Source organism: Peromyscus eremicus, chromosome 22, assembly GCF_949786415.1.
Source record: "Peromyscus eremicus chromosome 22, PerEre_H2_v1, whole genome shotgun sequence".
Lineage (NCBI taxonomy): Eukaryota > Metazoa > Chordata > Mammalia > Rodentia > Cricetidae > Peromyscus > Peromyscus eremicus.
In genome coordinates, this window is record NC_081437.1 from 41,997,910 (window position 1) to 42,012,507 (window position 14,598).

Here is a 14,598-nt window from a genome sequence, read left to right on the forward strand (position 1 = left end):
TGACCCCACCATACTGTTGTGTCTTACTGGAGGCCCAAAGCTATGTGACCTATTGGTCATGGATGAAAACCTCCAGAATCATGAGCAAAAACAAGGCTTTTCTCTCTATAACTTCATCATGCCAAGTGTCCGTTACAGCTGTGCAAAGCGGACTAAAAGTGAGAGGACAAGGAGGGATTAGAGATGGAGAATGAGTGTTAATGAAAAAGCTAAGGTGGTTAAAGTGAAACAATGTTTCCACGGCTTATACAGATATGTAAATATGTTTTTAATGCAGTCCCAGAGGAGGAGGATATCTGTACCAGACCAGGATAAGGCTGTGGCATTTATTCATCTGTGCTTTGTGGTGACTAGGACATAATGAGAGAACTGAATGTATTTGGATAACAGTCTTGGTAAATCTGAATGAACATAAAATTGTCTTGAAGGATCTGGAGTCTATGCCAGCTTCTCTCAATCCAGCCTTTCAGCCATGTGTGATTCTCTTAGCCTTCCACCCACTCATCCATTAGCCTCCATGTGTTGGAGAGGCCTTAGTGAGGTCTGGCCTGGACTGCTTCCATGGAAAAATGTGAGATAGAAGTTAATGAAGCCTGTCCATGAGATTAACCATCCTGCTTCTCAAGCCTCCAACTCCAACATGTGTCATGTCTTTTCCAAGCAGCTTGAGACCTGCGTTTGTCAATGCCTGGCTCCAAAGCAGTGAGGACTTCTATTCACACAGAAGGACCTGGGATCCATAGGCAGGTTCCTGCTGGAGAGAAAGCATGGTGAGCATTGTCCCCATTACCAATTCAGGTGCCAGTCAAGCCACTGAGTTGTGAATTTAAACTCAAAAGTACCATTGCATTTAGCTAAACAAAATCTTCACTTTTAGCAGGGAGAGCCCCAGGACACAGGCTCAGCCACATTCAGCTTTGCAGTGAGCCTCGGGTGTGTCTATTCACCTTAAGGGATGGGTGCTATGGCTTCACCCAGCAGTGAATATTAGGGTGAAGGTAGTCATTCAAGACAGACCCCTCATGTGATAGGTGACTTTAAATTAAAGTGTGGGAGTTAGTTCTCTCTCTCTACCACGTGAGTCCTGGGGATCAAACCTGGGTCCTTAGGCATGGTAGCAAGTACCTTTACAGTGGAGCCTTGTCTCTGGCCCTACATTTTTTCATATGTGCTGGAATTGTGGAGTAAGTATATCAAAGCTAGTTAACTAACTTGCCACCTCACACACTTAGTTTATCAGTTTTTCAACAACTCTGAGACTTATAACAGGTCTGTGGTCACATTCTGGGGAGCAGCCCTCCTGTATGATTGAAGTTTCATCCCCCCATCATCTCAGATGCTGGGTACCATCACTTGCTAGCTGTGTCTAGGAACGGAAGACAGAGTCATATATGACGTATAAATACAACATCACCTGGGGTGCACATAAGGTAAATAACCAAATTTATACTGATTTCCCCATGCTGGTTATAATCTTGTTTTTGTTCATTTTTATTCCTGTGCATGTCTGGCTCTGTGGGTATGTGTATATGTGCGCGGGTGGCTGCCCAGGCTGTAAGAAAGCTTCAGATCTCCTAGAGTTACAGGCATGTGTGAACAGCTTCACATATATGTGTGGAACTGAACTTTGCTGCTCTAGAAGACCAGCAAGCACTCTTAACCACTGAGCTGGCTCTCCAGCCCTCACCACCATTTTATTTTAAAAAGCAAATGTAAAAATCAGGTGTTTTTTATTTCCTCCAAGTAATAGCTCAGATAATGTTTTCCTGTAGTTTTGAAACTGGCTTGTACACACCTTTTACTCTGGGGGCTTTGGCACCAGATGTGTAAAGCAAGGACATGACTGCTCCAAGGTATGGTTGAGATGAAGGTTTTTATTGTAGATATGAGGGAGACTACAGCCAGAGGCATTTGGAAGAGTGCAGAGCAGGAAGAGAAAGTAGCAGACTAAACATGGACAGTAGCATGAACCAGGCTATGGGGTCAGGAGTGAGAGATGAGGACCAAGAGGGCACAAATGGCAGAAATATAGAAATGAGAAGCTGGGGTAAGGGAAGAGGCCCCATGAGCTGGAGAACTTTAGGGTAGGGGATGGTGTGGGAAGAGCTGAGAAGATGCCAGCATGGACTCTATAATAGGTACTTGCTATGCTGAGAAAGCTTAGAGGCCACCATGAGCTGCTTTAGTATGCTAATAGCTACTACAGTTAGCCATTCCAGCCTTTTTATTGATAAGGGGTGAGGTAATCTCTTCTGTAACTGCCTCTTAGCTAAAATTAAGGTGTTGTCAGAGCCCAGGAAGGCTGGACTACTAGTCAAAAGTCAGGAAGAGAGAGAGGAGTGCTGGGGGACATCTGTGTTGCTTGCTACCCAGATTCTGCAGGACCACCTGGGTCTAGCAAAATGCAGGCATCTTTAGTGCAGTCTGGACATGCTGATTCATCAGAAGCATCTAGTTTACATTGGCTTTCAGCTAGTTCTAGTTTGGAGCGGTGTGCAGTCTCCAGTTGATTGGAAATTGTTGGGGCAGATATAGATTGGGGATAGAAGGTAAAGTTAAGGATCTCAGGGGAAAATCTATATCTTAGGTGTGCACTTGAAACTTCTGGGCCTGTGGTCCTGGTAGTTGGTGTGGAAGTGGCAGGTCCCAAGAAATTCTGTTTCTCAAAGTCTGGCATTTAGATAAAAGCTAGCATTCTCTTAGGGATTTGAGAAGCTAGTTCCCACTTGCTAGAAGTCATTTTCTTATCTCTGGAAAAAGGGACATACAGCTCTCCTATTAACATATGCCTGTAGTGCCTATCAGCATAGCATCATCCAGGCTAGCCTCTACACAGTCCCTACTCACAAGTACTTGTTATACATGGCAAAGCCTCCCACCCTAGTCCATTGGTTCCCTTTCTCCCAGGTATCCATTTCCTTATATCCCTGAAGACCTTTCCCCCTGTTGCTTCTCCAAGGTGAGGTCCACACAGATAATTCATATCTACTGGGGGCAGAGGCAGTTTCCCGACAGACCCCCACTGGAATTTCCAGGTAAATTCTGAGAATTAGTCCCCTGACAGAGTAGCCTGAGACAAAATGATTATTTGCCACCTGGTTGGCCTCCCATAATATAATTCATTGTGATAAACAGAGAGGTGTTGTGGGAATTCGTTCCACTCATAGCTTTGGGGTGTGGCTTCTTGTCTGCATATATGACCACTTAAAAGGACAGAGAAAAAGGGTTGCACTCTCTTGGGGTGAGGAGGCCTGGTCAGGCAGTGGAAAGTGGCTTGCAGTTGGTCCCCAACGGCCTTGAGAACAGAAGCTGGATCAGGAGTGGATCTACCTTGCTTTGTATTAGTGAGTCTGTCTCCCCATTGTACCCCTTAATAAATTGATACATATATACCTCTGTGGGCTCTCACCTCAGAGAGGTCACTTAGAGGCTGGATGAAAATCCTCACCCTACTTACAGAGGCTCTCCTACAGTACACAAAGCTAGATGCTAATTCTCAAGATGGCATGCTTGTCTCACTTCATCTCCCAGTTAGCTCTTGATATTTAAAAAATTAAAAGGTTGGATGACAGCCTTCAACCCTCCAGAGAGATCTGTGGAATATGACATTTAAGGTGTTTAATGGAAGTGCCAGCTCCTAGAGGAAGCCCTAAGGTCTCCTCCAAAGAAGATGGGGACACAAATGAACTCCACGTGGAGCTTGCTTTAAAGTAGCAAAGCTGGCCCTGGGTGAAAAGCTGTCCCTTATTTCACCAGCCTCCAGGACCCTGCCCAAACTGTATTACATCTTCTGGACCTGGTGGCTGAAGACTAACACTGCCCTGGGACCCCCACCTTCAACAAAACCATCAAGATTACCAAGGAGGAGCCTAGGATAATTATCCAGGTAGTGGGTAAGTCTGTGTCATTCTTAATTGATTCAGGAGCTGTTTGGTCTATACTTCCTGGCTACAGGTTCTCTCCTCTTTTCTCTCTAGGGCCACCTGATAGCTCACTCCTTTCTCATCATATTATTGGGCAGAGATATCATGTTTAAGTTATACTTTTCCTTTTCAACCAACTCTCTCTGGAATTTCCTCCTCTGAAGAGCCCCCTTATTCAATGACTCCCTCATTGACCCAAAAGTATGGAACACTTCCTCTCCTTCAGTGGCCTCCCATCCTGCTCGGGGACTCTACCTCCTACTCCTGTCTCTTTCAATACTATATTCCTCTAAAACATAGACAGGGCTTAAAACCTCTCATACAGTGCTTTGTTGATAAAGGTATTCTCAAGAGCACTCACTCACCCTATAGCACCTCATCCTGCCTATACTAAAGCCTGATGGTTCTTACCACCTAGTCCAGGACCTCAGGATTATTAATGCAGCAGCTGCAATTCCTATATGCGCAGTAGTCCTTAACCGTTATACTCTACTCTCTGATTCCCTTCTCTACCTCTCATTTTACAGTCCTAGACCTTAAGAACGCTTTCTTGAACATTCCCTTTTCCCTCAGGTTCACACGATGTCTTTGCTTCTACCTGGGAGAATCCTGACACCACTACAGCATCCCAGCTTACTTGGACAGTTCTCTCCCAGGGGTCCTGAAACAGCCCACATTTTTCAACCAGGCTGTAGCCACTGACCTCTTCTCCCGACATCCGTCCAATGTATTGATGACCTTCTACTACGCAGCCCCTCACTTGTCCCAACATTTTACTTATCTTTTTTAACTTTCTAGGAAAAAGAGGATACAGAATCTCCCTTTCCAAAGCTGAACTTTCTGTCTCTCAAGTCAACCATTCCCTTACAGCTGTGAACTTCCTCTTGATCACAGATGGTATCTGTGGACCCTCATACCTCCAACCACCAAGGAAGAGATTTGAGAGGTTCCTTGACCTGGCAGGGTACCTTAGAGCCTGGATTTCTAGCTTTGTTCTTCTTGCTCTCCCCACCTATAACGCAGCTAGGGACACGCTAACCGAGCCTCTAGATCCCACTGAGCCTGTCCTGTCTCTGAGATGCAAACTCCTACAGGCTGTGGCTCTCTCTGAACTCGACCAACCCTTTATCCTGTGTACTACTGAAAGCTGGGGAATGGCATAGAAGTTTTGGGACAAATCATCTTTGGCCCTGTTGCCTACTTTTCCAAACAGCTAGATACAACAGTTAGGGGATGGCAGCCTTGCTTATGGGCAGCAGCAGCGGCCTCTCTACTGGCCCAGGAGGCTTCTAAGCTCACTTTGGGTTGTCCTCTCTCTCTCACCGCACCAGCTCAAGGATCTCCTGTCACATAGGAGTCTCTCCACTCTGTGCTTTTCTAAGCTTCAGATTTTTCACATCACCCTCCTAGAAGACCTTGGTATCTCATTCTGTTCCTGCTCTCCATTGAACACTGCTGTTTTCCTTCCCAATGTCACTACCCTTGCCCATTCCTGCCTAGAGCCTCTTGATACCCTTACTTACAGAAATCCACAACTTCCTCTTACCCTCTGTCATATCCTGACTATACTTGGTTTACAGATGGAAACTCATCTCTCAGCTCCACTGTTTTCTGTCAAGCAGGCTATGCCATAGTCTCCTCCGACCTGGGTGTAGAATCTTTCTCTTTACCCTAGGCACTACTTCTCAGAAGGCAGAGCTCCTAGCCCTCATTGGAGACCTCAACTTAGCACAAGACAAAACCATCAATACATACAGAGATTCTAAGTGTGATCTCTGTATTCGACATTACTATGTAGATTCCGTATGTACATTACCATGCTTCCATTTGGCAGGAGAAAGGATTTCTCACCCCCAGAGGCACATCTATTACCAATGGGCCTCTAATTCTAAAACTGCTAGAAGCCTCTTATCTTCCCAAGCAGACAGCAGTTCTTCACTAGGCCCCTCCTAATGATACAGCTTTGGGAAATGCTTTGCTGATAAGACTGCTAAAGAGGCCATCCAACATTCCTACTCCCCCAAGCTTAATCCTTACCTACTGAGAGTCCCAGCAACAGGCCCTCCAAGTTATGAGAGTGGTCATGGATCCTCAGGGCTGGCTTCTCCTACAGGACAGGGACTGTCTCCCTAAACATCAAAGTCTTTCCTGACAGGCATTAACAAATCTTTTCACACTGGGTCTCAACCTCTGATTGCTCCAACCCTTCTTCTTCCCCAGACGGCTATCACACACACCCGCCCCCCATGATTCAAACCTCCCAACAGGGGGCCTTGCAACCCCCTCCTCCTTTCAACCTAACCATGGGTGGTCTTCTTGGGAGGACTGGCAGATTTCACACACATGCCTCCTAACAAAACACACAAATACCTTATTCTGGTAGACAGTTTCTCAGGAGGATAGAAGCTTTCTATACTATAGCTGAGACTCCAGAAAAGGTTCCCACCTCATAAATGATGTCTTACCCAGATTTCGACTTCCATACAATCAGATAACGGCCTAGTGTTCATTTCTAAAGTCAGTCAGTCTTGAGGGCCTTAGGGGTGTTGTGGAACCTCCACATTCTCTATTGATTCCAGTCCTTGGGAAGGTAGAAAGGACCAATGGACTTATTAAGACTTGTTTATCAATACCATCTTCTGAACTTTACCTTCCTTGGACTCAACTTCTACCTTGTGCCCTCCTTCCCTTCTGTGCCTCACCCTGAGCCCCCTCTTTCTTCAGACTGTGAGTTAATGTCCGGCAGTCCCTTTCTTCCAGGAAATCTCGGTGACTATTTACCCTCTCTTGAGACACCTTCTCTGGGAACATGTCTGATCCTATCACCCAAACCATATCGCCAGGAGACTGGTTTTAGTTGAAACCCTCTCACCCATGGGCCTTCAACCCATGCAGGATGGTTCCACATCAGGTCATCCTTAAAAACCTCACAACTTGGTTCCACCTGTCACAGTTCAAGGGGGTGACTGCTAATCTGTTAAGAACAGCCACCAGTCTGTGGGCCCTCTAAAACTTAAGCTCTCCTGCCTACTACCTATCCCTGAGAATGGCTTCTTTTCTCACCCTCCTGCTGCTCTCTTTGTTCTCTTGACCTCCCACACAGTAGGACCTAGACAAGCCTGGAAGTTCCAGATATAACTATCCAAAATAAAATTATTCCTTCTGTCCTGCCTCTGGCTGCAGCTCAGAGCTTCTCTAATTTTTGATCCCCAAGCAGACTTTTTCTGCATCTGCAGAAAGCAACAGGCCAACTTCAATTTATGTGACAATCCCAAGTACCCTTTTCTTCTCCAAGAACAAACCTGGCCTGGCCATCTATGTTCATTACTCTGAACAAGGATGAGGCATATAGCTTCCACAACTCTGCCATGGGCCCACACTAGGTATGGCCACCTTCTCCAGAACTCCTGGAATAAAAAAAAAAGAGTCCCAGGGGCTGTGGGGGCAGATCTACACCTATAGGACGGCAGCTTCTAGCCTGTCTCACAGAGGGGCAGTGATAATTTTTAGATCTCTCAAGGAAGCACCTGACACCTTTCTAGTGGTAGAGGCTATTCAGTGGTCTGAGATTATCCTCTAGTCCCAGCTGTGTGAGACATCTCCTAACTTGGCCTTGGGAAGACTATTCTAAATGAACCCCTGAGTCTCCTCCACCCCATGGCAGTAACAGTGGATCCCTTACCACAACTTCATGGCTCCTTTGTGCTCTCCTGCAGCAGCTATTCCTCTCACCCACCTAACCCTAAATTCTATGTTCTGTAACCCCAAAATTGTTTCCTGGCCCTCATCGCCTCTGGTGCCTCTTTACTCTCTGGAGACAGCAGGTGGACTGCTATGCAATAACCACTGTCAGTCCTGACCCTCATCAGCACGTGCTAACTTAACCAATTTCAGGAACCTCACTAGCCCCGGAAGGAACCCTCTTCTTGTGTCCATTTAAGTTTTACTAATGTACAAACAAATTCACTCACGGTCCCTGTTTCCCCACTCTGTTACTTCCCCCAACTCATTCTATACATGGAAGGAGAATTCTATACTCTCCTCCAAGTCTCACACAGAGATCAACAAGGCCATAGCCCTCCCTGTCCTGGTCAGAATTAGTCTGACTATAGGCAGCTTGGGTCACAGCCTGTATCTTTTCTCAACAGGTATCCACCCAGCTAGCAGTTAGCATCCAGGAATCAACCTCATCTCTGCAATTACTCCAAACTAAAGGCCTTCTGCTTACTAACTGCTGAAAGGGAGGCACTTACCTCTTCCTGGAAGAATGCTGTTACTATGTAAACCAGCCCAGCCAGGTAGAAAAAAGGATTAAAGATTTCATAAGAGGTGGGCTTGGGGGGATGTTTTTGGCTTCCAGGGGTTAATTCCTTTGCAGAATTCTCATTTTGGCCCCCTGGCTCTTTGGCCTACTGATTTCCATACTCCTCATAATAATGATCACACTCTCTCTTCAGGTTTTTTTTTTTTTTTTTTTTTTTTTTTTTCTAGAAAAGAATTAGCAAAATTGCCCTATAGTCAGTAAACCAGCTGCTTCTGGCAGAATTTCCCCAGGCCTACCATCGCCTACCAGTCTGAGCCCCTAACTGCTCCAAAGTGGGCTATACTTCACTACCCCAGGAAGCCCCACAGAACCTGGGCAGTGAGTGAAAAACCCAGATGTTCCTGGCCTTTTAATTGGCATTTCAGTCTTCCTGGTTCCTAACATATGAAGCCCTAATTTCATCTGAGCAGTTATAGAAGAAATAACACCTCTAGTCACCCCTTATCAACAACAAAAGGACTGGAATGTCAGGTCCCAGGAAATTCCTTCTCCTGAGGTCTAGCATTTAGACAAAAGTCAGCACTCCCTCAGGGACTGGAGAAGCTAGTTTCCATTTGCTAAAAGGAGCTATTCTCCTTAACATACACCTGTAGTGCCTATCACCATACCAAGGTCCATGCTAGCCTCCAGACTGCCTCAGTTCCCACTCACAATACTTGTTATACATTTCAAAGCCGCCCAGCCCACTGGCTCCCTTTCCCTCAGGTATCTGTTCCCTTACAGCCCTGAAGACTTTCCCCTTCATGTCTCTCTGTTTTCCTGAGTTTGGCAGTTTGGAATAATTTTCTCCCCTTTACATCCATGGAGTGGCTGTTTTGGTTTCTTTACAAAACTCCTCACAGTTAGTCAGTCCCAAGATATGGGGGGGGGGGGGGGGGGAGGGCGACCTTCATGAATATGTAGGTGGGAAGCCTAAGTTACTGACTGAGTCTGTTTGACCTGTGACAGATAGATCCAAGTCATGACTCCCTGAAGCTTATATGAATTTCAAGTTTACAAAAGAGGTGGAAGTTTTAGATACATTATCGTTACCATTGTTTGTAATCTACACAGAAATCCACACTGTAAGTGTCTGTAAACAGGCACTTGTGTCTTTGAGTCATGGCTAAAGCTATGGTTTTGGGTTTAAAGAATGAACACTCTTTCCTGTCAAGAGGGTTGGACATACGAATTGAACAGAGGATGTTGCCAGGATCATGAGAAGCACTTTTAAGTCTACACTTAGAAGACAACCAAAGGAAATTTAAATTTTGAGCTGTGACTATGATAATAGTATAGCAGTCAGTGCTTTATCAGAGCTAGATTAATATGTTATCAGGACTCAATTGGTTAATGTTAAAACTCTGAACATTTGAAGCTTACTTATGCTTTCATTTCCTCAGACCTTTACAAACCTTGAATTACTTTCTCAGACCTTCACAGCTTACATAAATTTCAAACCTTTTCTCTCCATCCCATCATTTACCATGAGACACTGGTGGTTGATTACTAAGATCTGTCCCTGCAAAGCTAGTTCCTTTAAATAAAGGAATAGTAAAAAGCTACATTGAAACCTGTTTTGTGAGTTTGGAGTCTGCCAGCAAGGTAAACTGTCTTGATTTTTACACATGAAATGGACTGACCTGGCAGCTGCAGCCTTCGGGTAGGAGCTGGTCTGCTTGCTGCTGTTAAAGATACAGTTAGCCACCAACATTATCAAAGATCTGAGAAGGATAAATTAGAACAGGAAGTATAATCTGCATTTTTTATATGCAGATTTAAATGCCGGAGATTTACCTGCTATCTGCATGGTTACACTGTGCTCCCCTGTGGTAATTTCAATGGTTTCACTGGGGACAAAATTTGCTGGTCTTCTGGATATCACACAGGACAGTGTGAAGTCCTCAGCTGCCAGACCCAGAAGGTCTGAGAGATTTTCCTGTGGAGGGGGAACTTGGGAAAACTGACATACCTTGGGGAGACAGAGTAGGGAAGTCAACCGAAAATCGTCTACAGTTTGGGTTGTACCCTGGTGGCGAGCCAGGCATGGGGCAGTTTTTCTCAGTGGTTAACATTACCACAATCCAGGTGGAGTCATCTGGGCCCCATCATTGTCTTTGAAGACCTTACAGTCGCCTCTAGGAGCTGGCATTTCTATCTATCACAGAAAGATTTTTCTATTAAACATTTAAAATGCCATATTCAGCAGATCTCTGAGGAGTTTGGGGACTGTCTCTTAAATATAACTGATTTTAAGCAAACTTTACTTGTTTTTAGTTACTTACTTAGGCTTAGCCTTGAAAACATATGCTGGAGGATAAATAAAGATTGTCCCTATAAATGAATTATGTTTGTGCTTAGCATGACCATGATCAAATTTCTGAGCACATTAAAGAATTTCATCATTTATAAGGTAACTGACCATTAACTGGCATGTCTTAATTATCTTTAACAGTTTACAACATGTTAGTAGCTTATATAAGGTTAATATTTTACAATTTTATTTCTATTAAGTTTGGGCCCTAAAATTTTAATTTAAGATTCAATTGAGGATTATTTAGTATCAAAATAAAACTTTAAACCATAAATATAGTAACAAGGACAAAGAGGCTAGACATATATCTTCAAGTCAGTTTCTACTAGCCTGAATAGACCTTAGGAATTTATAAACTATTTATCAAAAATATCTTATTCATCAAGCATATTGTTCCTTGTCTAAAATTTTCTAGAAGCCTAGTGTTGAACACAACAAGGATATAAGTGATTAGACATAAATCTCTAAGTTAGCTTTTGTTAATATGAGCAGACCTTTGTAACTTTAGGAGTTTATAAACCTATTTATCAAATATTCCTTATTCATCAAACATATGTTATTCCTTGTCTAAAATTTTCTAGAAGCCTGGTCTTAAGCAATTAGCAAAGACTTCAGTAGTTAGAGATATATCTCTAAGTTCATTTCTGTTAAACTGAGTATACCTTTATAACCTTAAAAATTAATCATCATACAAAAATCCATCCTAATCCAAAGTATTTTGGAGACTTGCTGTTGCCCCCTTAGTTTAAAAAGGAGATACAGTGAGAAGCAGAGGGTTCAGTGGGACTAATAAGTTTTATGATTATTGCTTTACTTGCTTTATACCATGTGGTCATCTTAATCAAGATGGTGTTGAAGTTACATTGACATGTACCCTTTTTACCCTTAGTTATGATGGCTGCCAGCCACGTGGTTGCTTCCATCATGAGGTCATCAGCCAGGATGGAGGCAGGCCACATGGTTGCTATTTAAAAACAACTATTTTCCTAAACAAGAGTTGAATTCAAGTAACATCTACAGTATGCTGTCATAGATCTATTTTTTTTAAAACAAGAGTTAAACCACATATATAAGATACTATAGTAGATTAAGATTAACTATATATAGATTAAAAAATTATCAGCTTTAAACTTGTAACAAATGGCTAACTTTTCATTACAGAGTTTACAGTTTTTGAAACCATACCCAAAAAACTTACAAATCCAGAATTTTAAGAGAACAGAGAGCAAGGAAATCATAGAGATAAAAGGTTTTTAAGAGTGGAAAATAGAAAAAGCTGAGTGATAAGAGACTTTTGAGAGTACAGAGCAGAGAAAGTTTAGATAGAAGAGATTTGAAGCATTTATTTGTGCAGTGGCAGAAGATGTCTGAAATGTTTCCATGCCTCAATATCAAGCATCTCTGTTGATACAGTAAATCAGATCAGGCCAAATTAATAAGTCCAGATTTAATCTGAGCAGAGCAAAGCAACTCCCAGGTGACTCTCCGGAAGGCAGGAGAGAGCACATGGGTCTGGCAACCAGGTCTTAAACAGCCTGTAGGTGTGCCGTCCTCTGGGGAGGGACTGACCCTTGGCAGGCTTTCTGAGTGGCAGGGTCTGTAATGGGAGGAGTGAGACTGGAGTGTGGAATGCCATCCACTCCCCCAAGCTAGAGATCCTCAACAATGTTACCATATGAGAGAATTTGAAAATCAAGTGTATCAATTTGGGCCCTTGATTGAGCTGTACTGAGGTCAAGCTGTTTCCAGTAAGAAGGTGGGTGAGGCTTTAATGAAATCCAAGTCCGAGGAGAAAAAGGAGAAAGGGTCGCAGACAGGACCTCCACCAGATGGAAGGTTCCAGTAAGCTCTAAGAAGGAGCAGAGAAACAAAGAAGAATGGGGCCATTATGAGGGACAAGGGTCACAAGTAGAAACTCCACAAGAGAGAGGATTCCAATACCATAGAGACCCAGGAGGATGTAAGGAAGCTTCAGAATTTAGTAGCTCTTGTGGGGAGGTGAGGAAACTTCAGGTGGGAACATACGGGAGAAAGAGTGTGGGAGAGAAGGGCAATTCTGAGAGCTGCTGGTAGCCATGGCTCTACCAGAGACTGTGGGAGTATACAGCAGGTAACAACTAGTGTTCAGCAGGTCAACCCACTAGATGAATTCTGTGATGGGAAGTCCCACTTGGCAAAGCTGTGGGGTCACTGACTGTAAATGATTGGTTGCTTCTGTCTGTAATTTTTCTCATGTGCTACTACATTCTTCCCTAACAGCAGCTATGGGTATTTTTCCTAATGCTTGTGTGTTTATCTCATGTAAATATTCCACCTATTAGGCACACTTATAGCTGTGGATGGTCAGGAAGATGATTTCTGCTTAATCTGTATAATTCTGATCAATAGAAATAATACTAGGATATTTTTTGTAACAGTATTCTCAGTCTCAAAGACAGCTTTTTCACACATTTAGCTAACACCTCAAAACAAATTCAGAACAGACTAGCTTTCCCTGCAGAGAATACACAAGGACAAGTTCCCAAGTGTCTGTTAAACCAAAGTCAGGCACAAAACAGCTTTAGTAGACACAATTCTCTCAGCAGTTGACTCTCTGCACATACTCCTGACCAATCAAGGTTCAGCCAACTAATTGTTTATTGCCTAAATCCTGGGTTTCAATGTCACTTTCTGTCTGGCAACCCTGATCACTCAGGGTACATGCACGATAGTCAGTGTGACCTCCCTAGCCTGAGAAAAAAACCGTGTAACTTATCATGTGTTATAAGAATGGGTTGGACCCTGAAAATGTAACATATAATTGTCCCAAGTTTGGCTATTGAGAAGTGTGTGGGTGTGTGCTGGCAGGAGATGTAGCTGTGTGCAGAAGTGTGAGAGAGTGAGTGAATGATGTAGTAGTGTGTGAAGGAATGTAGCAGAGTAGAGAGAAGAAATGTGTATAAAAGAGATGTATGTATATAAAGATATATATATATATATATATAAAGGATGTAGCTGTGTGGAGACAAGGAAGATGAAACTGTACAGAAAAAAAGATGTAAGTATTATGTGAAACCCATGAGAGTCTCTTTAAGGGGTATCAAGGATTTACTAAGATATGAAATGGGGAAAAATACACTCACTGATACAGAACCAAGTAAATAGCCATCCTTGTCCTCCATTCTGCCTGGCAGCGAATGGATCTGGCTATCCAGTCTCTGATCATCCCAAGAGAACCACCATGCACCCTCTCCTCAGATTTTAAGCAGTCACGCCCTAAGACTGGTACTCCAAAGCTATTGGCAGAACAAATACCCACAACACTTCCCCTTTTGTCTAAATAAGGATCTAAACCTAATACAAACTATGCAGTAAGAACAATTACCAAGAATTGTTCAGGAGAAAGAAAGGTAATAAACAAAAATGGAACTACAACCAACAAAAACAACATCAAGCGAGAAACACATAAGGCTGATACTTCAAAGCTATTGTCGGGATGAACACCTACAACATGTAACTGTATGTAGAGATGTATGGCTGTGCAGGTATGTGGCTGTATGGAGAATGTAACAATGCGGAATGTAACTGTGGATACAGAGAATTTCAGAGAGAGGATTTTTTTTAAGATGAAGTAAAAGAGAAAGTTACCATCAGAAAAAGGTGTGTTTTCTTATTTTTCCCCTCAGTCTAGCCCTCGCCACATTCATGGATTTTTTTTCTTTTTTTGCATACCCTGGACTGCTGGAGGCTGGCCCTCCAGTTAGCAATGGGGTAAATGCCCCAGTGACAAGAATTTCAATTCAGGCATCCCCAAGCAGAGAGAGAAATGTCCCAAATCACAGAAGAGGCATCCCTTTCCTTTCCATGTTCATGGGGGCCCAGGGAGGTAGGAGGAGCATCCTGGCACATGGGTGAAGCTTTTACAGTAATAGCAGACAAAACCGGCAGCTCTGGGGTGATACTTACCCAGCAGAGGAGAGATGAGTGGTTAGAGCAGGTAGATGAGAAAGCAGCTGAAAAGGGAGGATTCCAATAGAGCAGAAGTTCTCAACCTGTGGGTTGTGACCCCTTGGGGGGGT

At 43.5% G+C, this 14,598-nt stretch overlaps 1 long non-coding RNA gene across 1 annotated transcript; it reads right to left on the reverse strand.

Moving 5' to 3' along the window:
- Positions 1–244: 244 nt before the first annotated feature.
- LOC131897617 (uncharacterized) lies at positions 245–14,090 on the reverse strand. The gene is made up of 2 exons (XR_009375742.1): positions 14,028–14,090; positions 245–754 (listed from the first exon to the last, which is right to left on the reverse strand). It is a non-coding gene; the product is annotated as an uncharacterized LOC131897617 (long non-coding RNA).
- Between the last annotated feature and the right edge of the window lie 508 nt (positions 14,091–14,598).